Source organism: Azolla caroliniana, unplaced genomic scaffold (genome assembly GCF_043228905.1).
Source record: "Azolla caroliniana isolate FFs.n. ecotype wild unplaced genomic scaffold, voAzoCaro1.0.p SCAF_4, whole genome shotgun sequence".
Taxonomy (NCBI): domain Eukaryota; kingdom Viridiplantae; phylum Streptophyta; class Polypodiopsida; order Salviniales; family Salviniaceae; genus Azolla; species Azolla caroliniana.
The window spans coordinates 19,512,611-19,531,510 of NW_028230439.1; the positions used below are offsets into that span (position 1 = coordinate 19,512,611).

The window sequence follows — 18,900 nt, forward strand, 5'->3', positions numbered from 1 at the left end:
CCATGCTCCCTTACCGCCCTTCACATCGGGTTCACCAAAGATGTCGCGTTGTTACGCACGTACGTGTAGAAGGGGCGGGACCACGGGGGTCTCGGACTAGGGAATAGAGGAGAAAGAATAAGACACAAAATGGAAGCTTAGCTCAAGAGGAGATGAGAAAGAATAAGACAATAACATAGAATAGACGGAGGCAAGATACTCAACAAGTTAGTTTAAGGAAAAATAAATGCTTTACAATGGTGGCCGCCATGGCCGCACCGAACGACTATGAGAAAACCCTAGAAGAATAAGCAAGTAGCGAAGTACAGTAAAACCCTACCCGGAACCTTAAAACCGAATAGGAAACCCTCGACCTAAGTGGTTTGCCTCTCTCCCTCAAAATAGGCAACCCTTCATAAGTGACCCCTCCCTTCCTTTTATAGCCCAAGGAGGGAGGGACCTTACAATATGGGATATAATTTCCCCTCCTATTTCTACACACCATTTCCTCGTATACATGTGCACCTTATCTATTAAGCCAGAATCACTCCACTTCGTTAAGTTGCTATTCACTAATTACTTTGTATTACATTTGGTATTATCTTATTTATCACCGTCGGTTATGTTGTTAATCAACATTACTTTGTAACAGATCACGTGTTACGCTATTATTCACACTATGGGATTTCCGCAATCGATTTATTGTCAAGTTATTGTTTATCCTATTATACACATTATGATGATGAATGGAATCAGGGTGTGTTGTCCTTCGTGTTATAGGCTTTAGGGGACCCGAACCACCGAGCCCTTAAAAAAAAGTCAAGTGCCTTATCCATTACGGAGGAGTGTTCCATTCAATGACAGTACATGGTTAATACACGATGGATTTAAGATTATGTTATTGTTCCTATTGATGTACGGGTTACGACATGGAATCGGAAGAGTGTTTTCTCTCATTCGTGTTGCACTCCTAGTGGAACTTGAATCCAAAACCTCTTCGTTATAAGGAACGTGCATTATCCATTTGGACACAACTATTGGTTATATTGTATATTTAATCGTACTATTTTGTATTCAATTTAGTGTTATGCTATTATTCCATGTAAATAAGGTTCTTACGGAATGGAGTTGACATCACATTATTGTTTGTCTTTGTGTACGGGCTTTTACAAGCAATGGGATCACGTTTTGTTGTCCTTGCTGTTATCCCCGCTTGGTGGGACTCAATCCCACAATCCCTGTCTTAGAAGTCAAGTTCCTTATCCATTAGGCCACAAGCGAACAACATGGTCATAGTTTTAATCACCGAACATTGAGATAGATTTGGAGTTACGCTACTATTCCCAATATGGCTATTATTGACAATACGGTTGTGACACAAGGTATTTGATGTCACGTTTTCATTCGTGTTAGTGTACGGTTTTATAACGAAGTTCTTATTGATGTATGTTTTATTATAAGGAAGCAGTTTAGGGCGTGCAATCCTCCGTGTTGTATGCTTTGTGGGACTAGAACCCATAAAGTCAAGTGCCTTATCTGTTAGGCTAGAAATGTTCCACTTAGTTAGGTTGCTATTCACCAATTACTTTGGATTATATTTGGTATTATCTTATTTATCACCCTTGGTCTGGTTGTTACACAATGGATTTGAGATGAAGTGATTGTTGGTCTTCGATTTAATGTCAAGTTATTGTTTATCCTATTGTACAGATTATGATGACGAATTGGATTAGGTCGTGTTGTCCTTTGTGTTGCTAGCTTTAGGGAACCCGAACCACTAAGCCCTTATAAAAAATTTGAGTGCCTTATCCATTATGCGAGTCACGCTCCATTTAGTTTGGCTACTAATAACCACTTACATTCGATTGAATTTGGCATTACCCTATTATTCAATGTTGGTGTGGTTATTACACAATGGATTTAAGATTATGTTATTCTTCTTATTGATGTACGGGTTACGACGCGGAATCGGAAGAGTGTTTTCTGTCATTCGTGATGCACTCCTAGTGGAACTCGAATCCAAAACCTCTTCGTTATAGGGAACGCGCATTATCCATGTGGACACAACTATTGGTTATATATTGTATATTTAATTATATTATTTTGTATTGAATTTGGTGTTACGCTACTATTCCACGTAAATAGGGTTCTTACGGAATATATTTGAGATAACATTATTGTTCGTCTTTTATGTACGGGTTTTTACAAGTAATGGGATCATCTTCTGTTCTCCTTGGTGTTATGCACACCCGGTGGGACTCGAACCCACAATCCCTTCATTAGAAGGCAAATGCCTTATCCATTAGGGCACAAGGGCTCGATTTGGTTATAGTTTTTATCACCTAACTTTGAGATCTAGATTTGAAGTTACGCTACCATTCTCAATATGGCTATTATTGACAATACAGTTGTGACGCAAGCTATTTGATGTCATGCTTTCGTTCGTCTTAGTGTATGGTCTAATTTAATGAAGTTCATATTGATGTACGGTTGGTTTATTATAAGGAATAGGATTAGGGCGTGCAATCCTCCGTGTTGCAGGGTTTGTGGGACTTGTGGGATTGGAACGCATAATCCCTTCATTTCAAGTCAAGTGCCTTATCTGTTATGCCAGAAGCGTTCCACTTAGATAAGTTGCTATTCACCACTTACTTTGGATTGAATTTGGTATTATTCTATTTATCACCGTCGGCTTGGTTGTTACACAATGGACTAGAGATGAGCTTATTGTTCGTCTCAGTGTATGGGTTATCACAAGGAATGCTATCAAGTTTTGGTCTCCTTGGTGTGGTGCTTGGGCAGTGCGACTCCAACCCACAATCTGTTGATTAGAAATCAAGTGCCTTATAGCGCTCGATTTGGTTACATTGTTAATCATTGTTACTTTGGAATATATTTCGTGTTACACTAATATTCCTGGTATGGGATTTTCGCAATCGATTTAATGTCAATTTATTGTTTATCCTACTATATAGGTCATGATGACGAATGGGATCAGGGCATGTTTTTCTTCGTGTTGCAGGCTTTAGGGGACCCGAAGCACCGAGCCCTTAAAAAATGTTGAGTTCCTTATCCATTATGCGAGGAGCGCTCCATTTAGTTTGGCTACTAATAACCACTTACTTTCGATTGTGTTTGGCATTGCTCGATTATTCAATGTCGGTACATGATAAATACACAGTGTAATTAAAATTATGTTATTGTTCGTGTTGATGTACGGATTGCGACGCGGAATCGGAAGAGTGGTTTTCCTCATTCGTGTTGCACTCCAAGTGGAACTTGAATTCAAAACCTCTTCGTTATAAGGAACACGCATTATCCATTTCGACACAATTATTGGTTATACTATATATTCAATCGTGTTATTTTGTATTCAATTTGGTGTTACGCTATTATTCCACGTAAATAGGGTTCTTATAGAATGTATTTGAGATCACATTATGGTTTGTCTTTGTCTATGGGTTTTAACAAGCAAGGGGATCACGTTTTGTTGTCCTTGGTGTTATCCACACCTGGTGGGACTTGAACCCACAATCCCTTGATTAGAAGTCAAGTGCCTTATCCATTAGGCCACAAGCGCTTGATTTGGTTATAGTTTTAATGATTTAACTTTGAGATAGATTTGAAGTTACGATATTATTCCTAATATGGCTATTATTGAAAATAGGGTTGTGTCGCAAGGTATTTGATGTCATGTTTACGTTCGTCTTATTGTACGGTTTATTATAAAGATGTTCTTGTTTGTGTATGGTTTATTATTTAAGGAATCGGATTACGGCTTGCAATCCTCCGTGCTCTAGGCTTTGTGGGACTAGTGGGATTCAAACGCATAATCCCTTGATATCAAGTCAACTGCCTTATAGGTTAGGCAAGAACGGCTCTGCATAGTTAGGTTGCTATTCACCACTTACTTTGGATTGAACTTGGTATTATGCTATTTATCACTGTCAGTCTAGTTGTTACACAAAGAATTTGAGATGAAGTTATTGTTTGTCTTAGTGTATGGGTTATTACAAGGGATGGTATCAGGCTTTGGTGTCCTTGGTGTGGTCCATGGTCGGTGGGACACAAACCCACAAACCGTTGATTAGAACTCAAGTGCCTTATAGCACTAGATTTGGTTACATTGTTAATCACCCTTATTTTTTATTGAAATTGGTGTTGCCCTATTACTCAATGTCGGGGTTGTTAATACACAATGGATTTAAGATTATGTTATTGTTCTTATTGATGTCCGTGCGCGGAATCGGAAGAGTGTTTTCTCTCATTCGTGTTGCACTCCTAGTGGAAATCGAATCCGAAACCTCTTTGTTCTAAAGAACATACATTATGCATTTGGACCCAACTATTGGTTATATTATGTATTTAATGGTGCTATTTTGTATTGAATTTGGTGTTACGCTATTATTGCATGTAAATAGGCTTCTTACAGAATGGATTTGAGATCACATTGCAACTGTATCATATTTTGCTATCCTTGGTCTTATGCACGTCTGGTGGGAATCGAACCCACAATCCCTTGATTAGAAGTCAAGGGCCTTATCCATTTGGCCCCAAGCGCTGAACTTGGTTATAGTTTTAATCACCTTAGTTTGACATAGATTTGGAGTTACGCTACTATTCCCAATATGGCTATTATTGACAATACGGTTGTGACGGAAGGTATTTGATGTCATGTTTTCATTCGTCTTAGTGTATGGTTTATTATAACGAAGTTCTTATTGATGTACGGTTTATTATAAGGAAGCAGTTTAGGGTGTGCAATCCTCCGTGTTGCAGGGTTTGTGGGACCTCTGGGATTGGAACCCAGAATCCCTTGATTTCAAGTCAAGTGCCTTATGTATCAGGCGAGAAGGGCTCCACTTAGTTAGGTTGCTATTCACCACTTTGGATTGAATTTGGTATTATGTTATTTATCACCGTCGGTCTGGTTGTTACACAATGGATTTGAGATGAAGTTATTGTTCGTTTTAGTGTATGGGTTATTACAAGGAATGGTATCAGACTTTGGTCTCGTTGGTGTGGTTCATGGCCGGTGGGAATCAAACGCACAATCTGTTGATTAGAAATCAAGTGCCTTATAGCAGTAGATTTGGTTATATTCTTAATCAACCTTACTTTGTAATAGATTTCGTGTTACGCTACTATTCACAGTATGGGATTTTTGCAATGGATTCCATGTCAAGTTATTGTTAGGATCTCGGTCCCTCCGGATGGGATATGCAGGCTCAGCATCGGAATACCCGGCAAGGAAGACCCGGTGAGAACCGGATGTTGCAGGCCCGGTGAGAACCTCTCACCGGATGAAGGGACATATATGTAGATATGTTTTTGAGAGCTCATTGGGGCTATATCTGTAAATAGTCCTAATGTCATATTAGTATAAATGTGACCTAGGGCAAACAATGTACAGACTGTTGCTGTTATTATCTTCATATAGGGTAATTTGGTGTAACGATTGTATAGAGAGAGAGAGAGAGAGAGAGAGAGAGAGAGAGAGAGAGAGAAATTGATACAGATCATGTCTCTGTTGTAACCGCCCCCATGCGAAGATCGTGAGTAGGAGATCGTTGCCTCTGTGTTCCCTGTTGTACTCATTGGCATAGTGATAGTTTGGAGTCTGTGGACTCCCGTGGTTTTTTCCCTCTCGGGGGTTTTCCACGTTAACATCCTGTGTATTCTCTTTTTTTTTGTTCGTGTACTTACCTCCATTCCCACTTCTTCTGTGTTCAATTGTCATAAGGTGATCTACGTTTCGGTTGTGGCCGGAGATTATTCCGTACATTTCTCGACAAAGTGGTATCAGAGCGAAACGACACAGAAAAATGGACGATTCATTGGGAGGCATGTTCAAGCTCACCGGCTCCAACTACTCAGTGTGGAAGTCGAAGATGAGGGACATGCTCGTGGTTAAAGATCTTTAGTTGCCAGTTCAGTTCGGGGACAAGAGACCGGACAAAATCGATGCCACAATATGGGAGGTGATGCACCTGAAGACAACGGCGTACATACGGTGCTTCATCGACATGAGTCTATACAACAACTTCAATGAAGAGAGCAAGGCTCATGAGCTCTAGGAGAAGATCGGTGTTATGTTTCAGAACAAAAATGTTGTTAATCAGGTTTCGGTATTTCAGAAGCTAGTAAGACTCCAGTACCAAGATGGCTCCAGCATGGTGGAGCACATGAATGCCTTTCAGGGGCTGATCCACCAGGCAACATCATTGGAAGTACTTCTTGCCGATGAGGTACTGGCACTACTCCTACTCGGTTCCCTTCCAAATAGCTGGGAGACGTTGGTTGTCACTTTGGGAAACCCCGGGCCGGAAAGGAAACGTTTATCCCTAGCAAGAGTGAAGTTGAGCTTGCTAGATGAGGAGGCGCGTCGGAAAGACAAGGATACGAGCTCCGACACCAAAACGCTCCTTAACGAATCGGAACACGGAAGGCATAGGAACCGTAGTCCCTAGAACCAGGAAAAGTCGGGGACACGGTCAAAGTCAAGGGGGAGGCCTACTTCGTTCTATTGCGGCAAGCTGGGACACTTCTAGAAGAACTGTCAGCACTTCCGAAAAGACAAGGAAGCCGGAACTAAACGGGCTAGCTGAGAGGATGAACCGGACCATAATGGAGAGGGTTCGGAGTATGCTAGCACATGCTAAACTACCCAAGACGTTCTGGGCTGAGGTGCTGTCGACAACGACATATGTGGTAAACAGATCACCCTCAATTCCCTTGGATGGAGACACGCCGCAAAAGGTGTGGACCGGTAAGGAAGTGTCCTACCGGCATTTGAAGCTGTTCGGGTATCTCGCATTTGGGCATGTAGCTAAGGATCGGAGAGGAAAGTTGGATCTCAAGACCCGGCCATGCATATTCCTTGGATACGGAGATGAAGATAATGAACTCCGATGAGATTCGGACCCACCCGGCTAAGAGCCAGTTGACACTTGAGGAACCAACCGGTTATGGTGAGGATACCGAACCGGCAGAAGAAGAAGTAGAGGAAACTGAAACCGGAACCGGCCAAGACCCCGAATCGGATTCGAATGAAGAACTGTTGGGAGACAGGTCCCTCCGGATGGGAAGGGAGAAGAACAGTGTTGATGAACAAACTCGGCTACGGAGAGCCGGATGATGCAGACCCGGTGAGAACCGGATGAGTAGTACCCGGCTTCGGAGAGTCGGATGGTGCAAACCCGGCGAGGACCGGATGAGAAGTACCCGGCTTTGGAGAGCCGGATGGTGCAGACCCGGTGAGGAATGCTCACCGGATGAAGAGACATATTCGTAAATATGTTTCTGAGAGTCCATCGAGGCTATATGTGTAAATAGCCAAAAAGTCATATCAATAAAAATATGACTTAGGGCAAACTTTTAGTAACAGTTGTTATTATTTCATGTCTGCGTGAGATCAGAGCGCGTAATAGTGTACAGAGAGAGAGAGAGACAGAAAGAGGTCGTTGCGTCTGTTGTAACAGCCGCCTGTGGCGAAGATCGTGAGCACGAGGTCGTTGTGTTCGTGAACTCATTGTTGTACATACTAACCTAGTGATAGTTTGCATCCTGTGGGCTGCCGTGGTTTTTTCCCTTCGTTTGGGTTTTTCCACGTAAACATCCTGTGTACCCTCCTCTTCTTTGTGTCATAGTTTATTTCCTATTTTCTGTGTATGATTCTAAGCTCGGTTGTGGCCGAGCTTTGCGCATAAGGAGCGTTGCGGTTCCTGACAAGAACAAATAGAGGAGTTGGTTGCCGAAAGCCAAAGATGGAGATATCCTCTCAGAGAGAGAAGGCCCCCCCGGAGATTCCCGGATGCAGGGCATGTGCTGCTGACCGATGAGGGGGAGCCGCAAATCTTCGAAGAAGCGAAGGATGACACCCATAGCCGCAAGTGGTTGAGTGCCAAGCAGGACAAGATGGATTCCCTGCATGAGAACCACATGTATGAATTGGTGGAGTTGCTGAAAGGAAAGAGGGCACTTCGAAGGAAGTGGGTGTACAAGTTGAAACCAGGAGATGCCGGCAACCCTCCAAGGTACAAAGCCAGGATCGTGGTGAAGGGGTTCCAACAGAAGAAGGGCGTGGACTTCGACGAGATATTTGCCCCGATAGTAAAGATGACTTCTATCCGGACGGTGCTAAGCATAGCGGCAAGCATGGACCTCGAGGTAGAGTAGTTAGATTTGAAAACGGCATTTCTCCACGGCGACCTCAAATAGGAGATCTACATGCAGCAACTGGAGGGATTTGTGAAGAAAGGGAAGGAGCACCTGGTTTGCTGGTTAAAAAAGAGCCTCTACAGCTTGAAGCAAGCTCCCCGACAATGGTACCGGAATTTCGACTCCTTCATGACTGATCAAGGGTACCACAAGAAGCAGGCCAATCACTGCGTATTTGTGAAGAAGTTCGAAGGTGGAGACTTTCTCGATACTCCTCTTGTACGTGCACAACATGTTGATCGTCGGACGAGAACAAGTCAAGATGCGTATGCTGAAGAAGGCCCTGAACCAGACCTTCTAAATGAAAGACTTGGGTCCGGCAAGACAGATGTTGGGGATGAATATCATCCGGGACCGGCCAACGACGCAATTGTGGCTATCACAGGAGAAGTACGTGACAAAGGTGCTTCAACGGTTCAACATGTCAAATGCGATACCGGTCGGATCGACACTTCTGGCAAATTGCAGGTTATCCGGTAAGCAAAGCCTGAAGACAAAGGCAGAGAAGGCGGATATGATGAAGATACCATATGCCTCTGCCGTAGGGAGCCTAATGTACGCAATGGTGTGTACCCGACCGGATATCGGATATACAGTCGGAGTGGTGAGTGTCATGATATGACAAGACTCGAACCCATGACCTTATGGTATATGGGTCAAGCTCTTAACCATCACACCATCTATTGTAATTCATAGGATATTATTTTCATTTATGTTTTATTATAAGAAAGTAATGTATATTCCAAATTTCTCTAGAACATTCTAGAAGTTTCAAGATTACTGCTGACAACACTATAAAAGAAGGCACTAGGCATTATGTTGAACCAAATTGGTTCAACACTAGTCTTAAGCCTCTCAGCCGCTTTGTACTTATCTTTTCACATAATATATTAGCTGTTGTCATCATCTTTCTCTCTCTCTCTCCTCTTCTCACTTCCTCTCTCGGGAATCTTACGTAGTCCCGTCCTCTTAGTACTAATAGTACTGCTCTTCTTAGTACTAATTCCATCTCTGCTTTAGTACTATTCCTGACAGTTTGAACCAATTTTTCCTTTCCTCCAGCCCACTTGTTGTTCTCCCTCCTCCTCCTACCCTTTCCCCTATACTATGACTACTGTTAGTGCCCAAGAATATCAATCCGTTTTCTCCGAGTTACAGTGCCTAAAAGAAAAGTTTGTTGCCCTGGAACAAGAACACCAACGGTTGATAGGGGATCTCCAACAAATCGCTCTCGGAAAACAACAAATGCAATAACAACATGGGGAGTTAGCATTACGGGTACAACAACTCGAAGCAGCGTTGCAACAACAAGGATCAAGTCCCCAAGGATTTCATAAAGAGCCAAAGATTGGACTTCCTGTCAAATTTGATGGAACGCGATCACAATTCCGGGGATTCCTGAATCAGGTATGCTTAGTCATCCAGATGCATCCTTCCCGATATCCCACTGATGCATCTCAAGTCGGCCTAATAGGCATGTTACTTAGCGGCTCAGCCTTGGCATGGTTCGCTCCGCTTCTAGAAAAACAATCACCCTTGCTTAATAACTTTGAAGATTTTATTGGAGAGTTTAAAGCCTGCTTTGGAGATACCGACAGCATCAGGACGGCGATCAACAAGATCCGAAGATTGCGTCAAGGCGATCGTCCAGCCTCTGCCTACGCGGCGGATTTCCGTCTACTCGCTACGGCTTGCGCAATGATGTCAAAGATCTGCTTTTAACCTTCCCCAAAGAACCAAAGTCTCTTACGGAGGCAATCAGTCGAGCGGTCCGATGCGACAACCGCCTTTTCGAATGACGTTCAGAGCGTCAGTTACAAATGCCACGCTCTCGGCCAGAACCCACATACACCTCAGTCACGGCTAACCCGTTTGCATGCGATGTACCTCAAGCCAACCCGCTTGCATCCTTTCTCAACAAGGAGATAAAGAAGAGTTGCATCCGGTGGCTTTCCATTCGCGCAAATTCGATGTTCCGGAAATCAACTACGAAATACATGACAAGGAGTTATTAGCCATCATGGATTCATTTGTGCAATGGCGGCATTTCTTAGAGGGCCCTCCACATCAGGTTGTTTTCTTTAGTGATCATAAAAATCTTGCTTGTTTCCAGAACGCTCGCGTACTAAATTGACGGCAAGCTCGGTGGGTGCAATTCCTCACACGTTTCGACTTCACAATCACATATCGACCGGGGAAGCAGCAAGGAAAAGCAGATGCACTATCACGACGTTCATATCTTGCACCTCGTCCTGGTGATCGAACATTTGATAATCAAAAGCAAGTAATCTTGGGACCAACACCATTGCACACAACGTGGATTTTTCACACCCCAATGGATTCACGGATTACCGATGACATACGTGCAAACTTGAAGACGGATAGTTTTGCTTAGGACATCCTGGCGCACATTGATACTTCTCGGGCATCTTGTTCTCAGTCTCAAAAACCAGGTATTGACTACCGACAATTCGAATATCATGATGGTTTGTTATTCTTTAAAAAGCGCGTATATGTCCCCGATTGCTCCTGTCGCCTTCAAATCGTCCAGCATTGTCACGACCCCGATACGGTGGGACATTTCGGTAGTACTAAGACGTTGGAGCTAGTGCAACGATCTTTTTGGTGGCCCCACATGCGCCGTTTTGTCGACGACTACGTTCAGACCTGTGATGCTTGCTTCCGAGCAAAGATGCCACGACACCATCCATATGGCTTGTTGGAACCCTTACCGATTCCAAGTAAGCCGTGGCAGTCTATTTGTCTTGATTTTATCACAGATCTGCCGGTCTCGCAGGGGGGTTCGATGCTATCTTAACCGTCGTCGATCGATATACGAAGTTGGCACATTTTGTTCCCTGTACTAAGGCCATCACTAGCGAGGAAACCGCCACCCTAGTCATGCGTGAGGTATTTCGGCATCATGGCCTCCCAGACAGTATCATTAGTGACCCAGGACCGCAATTTGTCTCCAAGTTTTGGCAGCATCTCTTCAAGATGCTCAAGGTCTCTTGCAACCTCTCCTCCGGCTACCATCCTCAGACCGATGGGGAGGCTGAACGAACAAACCAAACGCGGGAGCAATATCTCCGGTGTTTCTTGAGTTATCAACAGGACGATTGGGCCAAGATTCTCCACTTTGCGGAGTTTGCGTATAATAATGTTGTTCACTCCTCGACTCGAGTCTCCCCATTCTACGCTTATACCGGTTCTCATCCTCGCTGGTCGGTGATCGACACCCCGGAGCTACCTACCAATCCTCGTGCCGGGGATCATTTGGAGAGACTACGCAAGATTCAGACAGATCTCTCGACTCATCTTCGTCATGCTCAACAGACACAAAAGACTTACGCGGATCGTCATCGGCTTCCCTCGTCTTTTGCTATCGGAGATCGAGTATGGGTCTTACGTCGTCACATCAAGACTACTCGATTGTGCGACAAGTTGGATTATCGACGACTCGGTCCTTTCCGTATTTCGGGTAAAGTTAATGATGTCACATTCCGCCTTGATCTCCCTCCGCAGCTTCAGATACATTTGGTTTTCCATTGTTCTCTTCTTGAACCTTATAAAGCAAACACCATTCCTGATCGTGTTACACCACCGTTGCCCCCGCTGGAGTTGGACGTCGACCCGGAGTATGAAGTTGCTGCCATCCTCGATTCCAAACTTATTCGCAACAAACTTTATTATTTGGTCGATTGGGTTGGTTATAGTCCGAGTGAACGCACTTGGGAACCCGTCGAGCATGTTGCCAATGCTCAGGATTTGCTTGCTGATTTCCACCGAAAGTATCTGGACAAACCCGGTCCGCAATCAGCGCCGACTCGTTCCACTCGTCGTCTTTAAGGAGGAGATAGTCGAGTCCACTCGTCGTCTTTACGGGGGAGATAGTGTCATGATATGGCAAGACTCGAACACATGACCTTATGGTATATGGGTCGAGCTCTTAACCATCACACCATCTATTGTAATTCGTAGGATATTATTTTCATTTATGTTTTATTATAAGAAAGTAATGTACATTCCAGATTTCTCTGGAACATTCTAGAAGTTTCAAGATTACTCCTGACAACACTATAAAAGAAGACACTAGGCATTATGTTGAACCAAATTGGTTCAACGCTAGTCTTAAGCCTCTCAGCCGCTTTGTACTTATCTTTTCACATAATATATTAGCTGTTGTCATCATCTTTCTCTCTCTCTCTCCTCTTCTCACTTCCTCTCTCGGGAATCTTACGTAGTCCCGTCCTCTTAGTACTAATAGTACTGCTCTTCTTAGTACTAATTCCATCTCTACTTTAGTACTATTCCTGACAGTGAGCCGGTTTATGAGCAATCTCGGCAAGGATCACTGGAATGCGGTAAAATGGATACTGCGATACTTGAAAGGCACCTCAAGTATGTGCCTTAGACACGGCTCCGGTAAACCCCAACTTGACGGTTTCACCGATTCGGATATGTCGGCTGATGCAGATACCAGCCGGTCAACATCCGGATATGTCATGACATATGCGGGGGGAGTTGTTTCGTGGCAATCAAGGCTACAAAAGACGGTTACACTGTCAACCACGGCAGCGGAGTACACGGCGGCTGTGGAAGCCGGCAAAAAAATACTATGGATGAAGGACTTCATCGAAGAGCTAGGGATCCGGCAAGAGGAATATCGGCTCTATTGCGGTTGTCAAAGTGCCATTCACCGTGCGAAGAACGTAGTGTATCATTCCAGGACGAAGCACATACAACGGAGGTACCACTGGATTCGGGAGTGAGTAGAAGACCAAGAGTTCGTGTTGACAAAGATCCATACGGAGGAGAACGGGTCGGATATGTTGACCAAGGTGCTGACACCAGACAAGCTAGACGCATGCCGGACGTGGATCGGATTGACGACGCATCCCATACTGGAGGGAATGGGGAGTTTGTTAGTATCTCGGTCCCTCCGGATGGGATACGCAGGCCCGATATCGGAATACCCGGCAAGGAAGACCCGGTGAGAACCGGATGTTGTAGGCCTAGTGAGAACCTCTCACCGAATGAAGGGACATATATGTAGATATGTTTCTGAGAGCTCATTGGGGCTATATCTGTAAATAGTCCGAATGTCACATTAGTATAAATGTGACCTAGGGCAAACAGTGTACAGACTGTTGTTGTTATTATCTTCATATAGTGTAATTTGGCGAGGAGCGAACGACTATATGCAAGGAAAAGGGAGGAGTGAACAGGCCCTTTGAAAAGCAACGTAGTCGGCTATTAATAGCGCATTAAAATGCCACCACATGGCACTTCATTGCTATTATAGTACACGATGTGCGCATGTGCAGGAATCGAGAAAGGAGCCAACATGTAGAAAGAAAATCTCCACTGCATGGAGGCCTTCTCATTTCGCGAACAGAGAATGGCAAACGCATACAGGTGATTAAAGATAATCATACGCGAGTACCCAGAGCCCTTTAACACACCTACCTCACCAGCGACCACCGACTCAGAAGGAGAAATGGACTACATGGCGCTCTCTGAGGCAACCAAGAAGTGGTTGAAGCAACACGGATTGGAAGGATTCTTCAGGATCATGGAGGCACCACCACATAGAGAGGCGGAAAGGGTTGTCAAAGAAATTGACACAGAAATCATCACAGAGGAGGCCATCCATGCCCTAACGGGCCTACCTGAAGACGACATCTTCACCATCGACAACCCTACCTCGGAACAGCTCACGAAATACTTCGGTGAGTACTTGCTGGCCAGCAAGGCATATTACACACAGGGCGGCAAGGATGACTTATTCCGGGAGATTGCTCGTGTACTCCACAAGTTTGGCCATGTGTACCCTTTACCCCCGGCAATGCCTAGGAACAGAGTCGGTTTAATTATAGCCACATATGAGGGTATACAGGTGGATTGGTTGGTGCTGATCGCCGACAGACTGCGCACGGCCATCAACTCGGTAAGAGGGAAGGATGGCAGGAAAATATGGCCGGTGATGGTGCAATGGCTCACATTGTTAGCACCACTAGTGGAGCCCATCACTGCGAAGAAGCGGGGAAGATCAACCGAAGGAACCTCCAAAACGGCTTCAAAACGGCAGTAGCTATTGGCTGCTAGGGCAACCAAAGGGAAGGAGGCCGACACTGAAAAAACGACGAAAGAACGGCCTAACCAGGCGGAGACGCAGGAGGCAACACCGACACGGCCAATAAAGATTACATTGCGCCAACCAGGTCAACAAGAGCCAGACCCCTTGGCAATGAAAATCAATCTTGGGACTCAAGAGGAGGAAACGGCAGAGGAGCCCAGCGAGCACCTCCAACGACGCCAGAAGAAGAGCACTGCAGACCATGTCGGGGAGCAATCGGGTCCAGAGAAGGATAGGACGTCGATACCCCGCACTGAGGGCCCAGAGCCAAGGGTTGAAGCGGAACCGGTTCCTACAGAACCGGTCACAGAATTCCCTACGCAACAGGCTACGCCGGCGGGTCAGGACATAACAAGACCCACGATTCAAGGGCACGGTGATTCAGTTGTCTACACCATCGGCACACCAGGACAAACCAGAGCTGGAACGGCCAACTGAGGCACAACCAGAGCCAGAACTGACAAGTGGTAACTAACCGGAGCCAGAGTTGCCAACCAGACAAGATCAACCACTGGCGAGCACAAAAATCGGCCAACCCTCCGTGCGGAAACAACAACAAGGCACCAGCAGCCAATGGCTGCGGTGGATCGGTGAGCAAGTAGCCAGAGTGGTCCATTATATGGAGGCAGAAGAGAGAGCACAATTGGAGCGGTTGCTAGCCACAACCGAAGAACCAGAGAAGGCCCGGTCAAGGATCCAGAGCTTGGAACAAGAATTGGAAATAGCCAAGGAAGAATTGGCTAAGATGGTCATAACAGGACCCCAGGAACAAGAACCGGTGGCTCCAGTACATGTACAGAATAATGAAACACCGACAACTGTACAAAATCATATGAGCCCGATGACGGAAACAATCCCGAATACAATCATTACAGCGCAAGGACAAGAGCTTGTCGTTCTCAAAGAAGACTTGACTGCACAGGAAGCATTACGGGCGAGGGAAAGAGAATTAAAAAGTCATGGAGGAGGAACAACGGAAGACTACCGACAACCTCCACCGAGCAGAAGAAAGCCTACAGAAGGGACATCAAGCCTATGATCGGCTGAAGGAAGAGAAAATAAAATTGTTGCAAGAGAAGGATAAACTCTGGAGGATGGCGGAAATAGAGATAGAGAGGCTCAAAGAAGAGCTTCGGCAGCAAAAGCATAGGGAAGACCAAGCTCGCCGCCAAATCAATCAGAAGTTGAAGCAGAAAACAGAAGATTTTGAACGCCTGCATCGAGATTATAAATATGTTGAGACAGAATATAGGAAGCTCATCACCGACAGCGACCGGTAGCAAGAGAAGATGTTCGAGCTCCGGAACGAAGTGCTACGGGCGGAGACGGCACTAGCGGAAGAACTGGCTGAGAAGGAAACCATACGAACTGAAGCGCCACAAGAATGCCTGGAACTCCAGATGCAACATCATACGGAAACGGACCGCGCCACCATGGTCTTACAAAGAGTGCAGACAACTTATCAGAATCAACCGGTGTGCTACAAGGACCAGGAGGTGGTAACTGCGAACCTGATCAAACAGTTAAAAGATGAACGGCAGGCCGCTGAAGATAAATCAAAGATGGGGCTGGAGTGGATCCGGTGCATTGTACAACCATGGAAGAATCGAACGAAGCGATTGATTGAAGTCAACTCAGTATTATGGTGGTCGAAATGGGCGAAGCATGTTGTCGAGCTACAGTTGTTGAGGGCGGACGCAGAAAACCAGCAAAGGGAAGTAGATGAGTTCTATAAGCTGGAAAAGGAAGACTTTGCTGCCGTGAAAGATGAATTGGCAGATGACTTCATAGCATTGACTGATGAACAAATCGCAGTGGTCTGACAACTAGTGGCACAACTAGACGATGATCGGTTGAATAACCAAATCCGGTTTGAAAGTTACGAAAAGGAGAGGCTACAACAAGAGGCAACGAAAAGCGCGGCAACAATCAATCTCAATGATGAGGAGCCATCGTCGGAGCAAAGGACGGACAGAGACAAGGTTGGGACAAGCCAATTGGATTTAACTCAGGAGGACCAGCCAAGGGAGGAATATCCGCAAAAACCGCCAGCACCGAGAGCCGGACAACAGCTATCGGAGGAGCAACGCCTAGAAGAGCCAGAGACCGCACAATAGCAAGAGCAACAACAACAGCTAACAGAGCAGAAGCCGGAACAACGGCCACAGCCAACGGAGAAACAATAGTAGTAGTCTGATAAGCTTTCCGAAGAACCCTTAGAGCCCCTCGATTAGAGCATTCTGGACATTTTGGACAAGGATTGAAGGCCAGATAGTGGGATTCGACATACAAGGTATGTCCCACGGGCGTGCCATGTGTTAGCCAGCCGGCAAGGAGTGGAGGATAGTCCAGAATGTGAAAGGGCAAGAATTATCGGAAACTGTTATTAGAAAAATTAGAAATTAAGTATATTTTGAGATGTGAACGGACGGACCGGAATCGGTATGCCGATCTGGATACGGACCAGTTCGTATAAGTGTGCCGGTTGGCACCGTTTTGTATGTAGAGCTGGTGATCTATAAAAAGGCCCGGTTACATTGTAAATCAGGACGGATAATTAATAAAGCCCTATTTTCTTATCTCTGTGTATTGATTACCGCTTTGTGCTAATTACTTTCTATCTTACTCGTGTATTAAGATTCAATATATATTGCTTAAGTAGCCGATAAAGGTCTGATTAATCATCGCTCTAACTCTATCTCACCGTAGCACCCTTTGGTGAAGTGACTTCTGTAGACACCCTGTGTTAGGCTATTGTCCGGCCCTTAGGAGTAACATGGAACTCTAATCACTAAGACTTGACTTCCTATGTGGTGTGATTAAATTCATGTACACAATCTATATGACATATGAGGTAACACTACATAAAGCCATGGACAAATTCATGTGCACATTCTTCATGATATAGGAGCCAAGATTCCATTTGTTCCAATATTGTGCAATGTGGAAAATAAAAACCAATGGTATGCCAACTTCATACCCTGCCGAATTCAAAATGTAACAACTTTCACACGTAAATGTACGCTAAATTTCGGAGTTATTAATGGGATGAACACAGAAGCCTCGACTGCGACGACCTCGAAATTAATTATTATGGTTATTTACATTTGTGAACAATAATCCATGTACACAATCGATACGTAATAGGCGTCAAGGCACTCCATTAACATTGTATAATGTCAAGCTCATTGTTTGTCGAGCTTAGGTCTCAATGACCATAATGTGGACTTCTAAGCACTAAAGTACAACCAGAAAATGGTCTTGAATTGAAAACAATCTTGGTTGGGACAAACATATGATAGGAACTTTTGTTGGGGACAAGTGGTCGTAGTTTTTTGCTCAAATTTAATTGTTAGGCTACTCGGTATTTGCAACCAACTTCCTATCTCATATCCATTGGGATTCGAAGCAACATTACAAGTTGATATAGACTCAATTTTGGTATGGTTGCTGGGATTCCAGCCTAGGTCTCCACGGCCACAACGTGGAATTCTAACCACTAATCTACAACCACCGAGTTTGTGTTGCCAAATTGGAACTAACTCTTCACAACCGCAACATGGAGTTGTAACCACTAAGTATTGACTTTCCATGTTGCATGCATAAATGCATGGCTACAATCTAACTAACAAAGTAGGCAAGTTTCCATAAAGGCGTCCATAACTGTGGAATTCTAATCACAAAGACTTGACTTCCTATGTGGCGTGAATAAATTGATGTACACAATGTATATGACATATGAGGCAACTCTCGATAAAGCCATGGACAAATTCATGTACACATTCTATATGAAATAGGAGCCAACATTGCACTCGTGACTATATTATGCAATGTCGATAATGAAAACCAATGATATGCCAACTTCATACCCTGCCGAATTCAAAATCTAACAGTTTGCACACGTGAATGTACACTGAATTTTGGGGTCATTACTCGAATGTACGCGCAAGTCTCAACTATGATGACCTCGAATTTTAACCATTGAGTCGATTTTTTTTGCTCAAATTAATTATTATGGTTATTTACATTTGCAAACAATAATCCATGTACACATTCGATATGTAATATGCGTCAAGCCCCTCCGATAACATTGTCTAATGTCAAGCTTATTGTTTGTCGAGCTGAGGTCTCCATGACTGTAACGTAGACCTCTAACCAGTAAAGTAAAACCACAAAGTTCTTTTAAACCCTAAACAGTCTTGGTTGGGATAAACATTTGATAGGAATTTTTGTTGGGGATGGTTGGTCGTATCTTTTTGCTCAAATTAAATTGTTAGGCTCCACGATATTTGTAACCAACTTCCTATCTTAAATCCATTAGGATTTGAAGTATCTTTACAAGTTCATATAGTCACAGTTTTGGTGTGGTTGCTGGGATTCGAGCCGAAGTCTCCACGGCCACAATGTGGAATTCTAACCACTAAACTACAACCACCAAGTTTGTGTTGCCAAATTGGAACTAACACTTCACAACTGCAACATGGAATTGTAACCACTAAGTACTAACCTCCCCTATTGCATGCATAAATTCGTAGCTACACTCTATATAAATTATTAGGCAA

General features: G+C 44.4%; 1 non-coding gene across 1 annotated transcript; it reads right to left on the reverse strand.

Moving 5' to 3' along the window:
- Window positions 1–3,486: 3,486 nt before the first annotated feature.
- On the reverse strand, window positions 3,487–3,559 carry TRNAR-UCU (transfer RNA arginine (anticodon UCU)). Its single transcript has one exon. It is a non-coding gene; the product is annotated as a tRNA-Arg (tRNA).
- Between the last annotated feature and the right edge of the window lie 15,341 nt (window positions 3,560–18,900).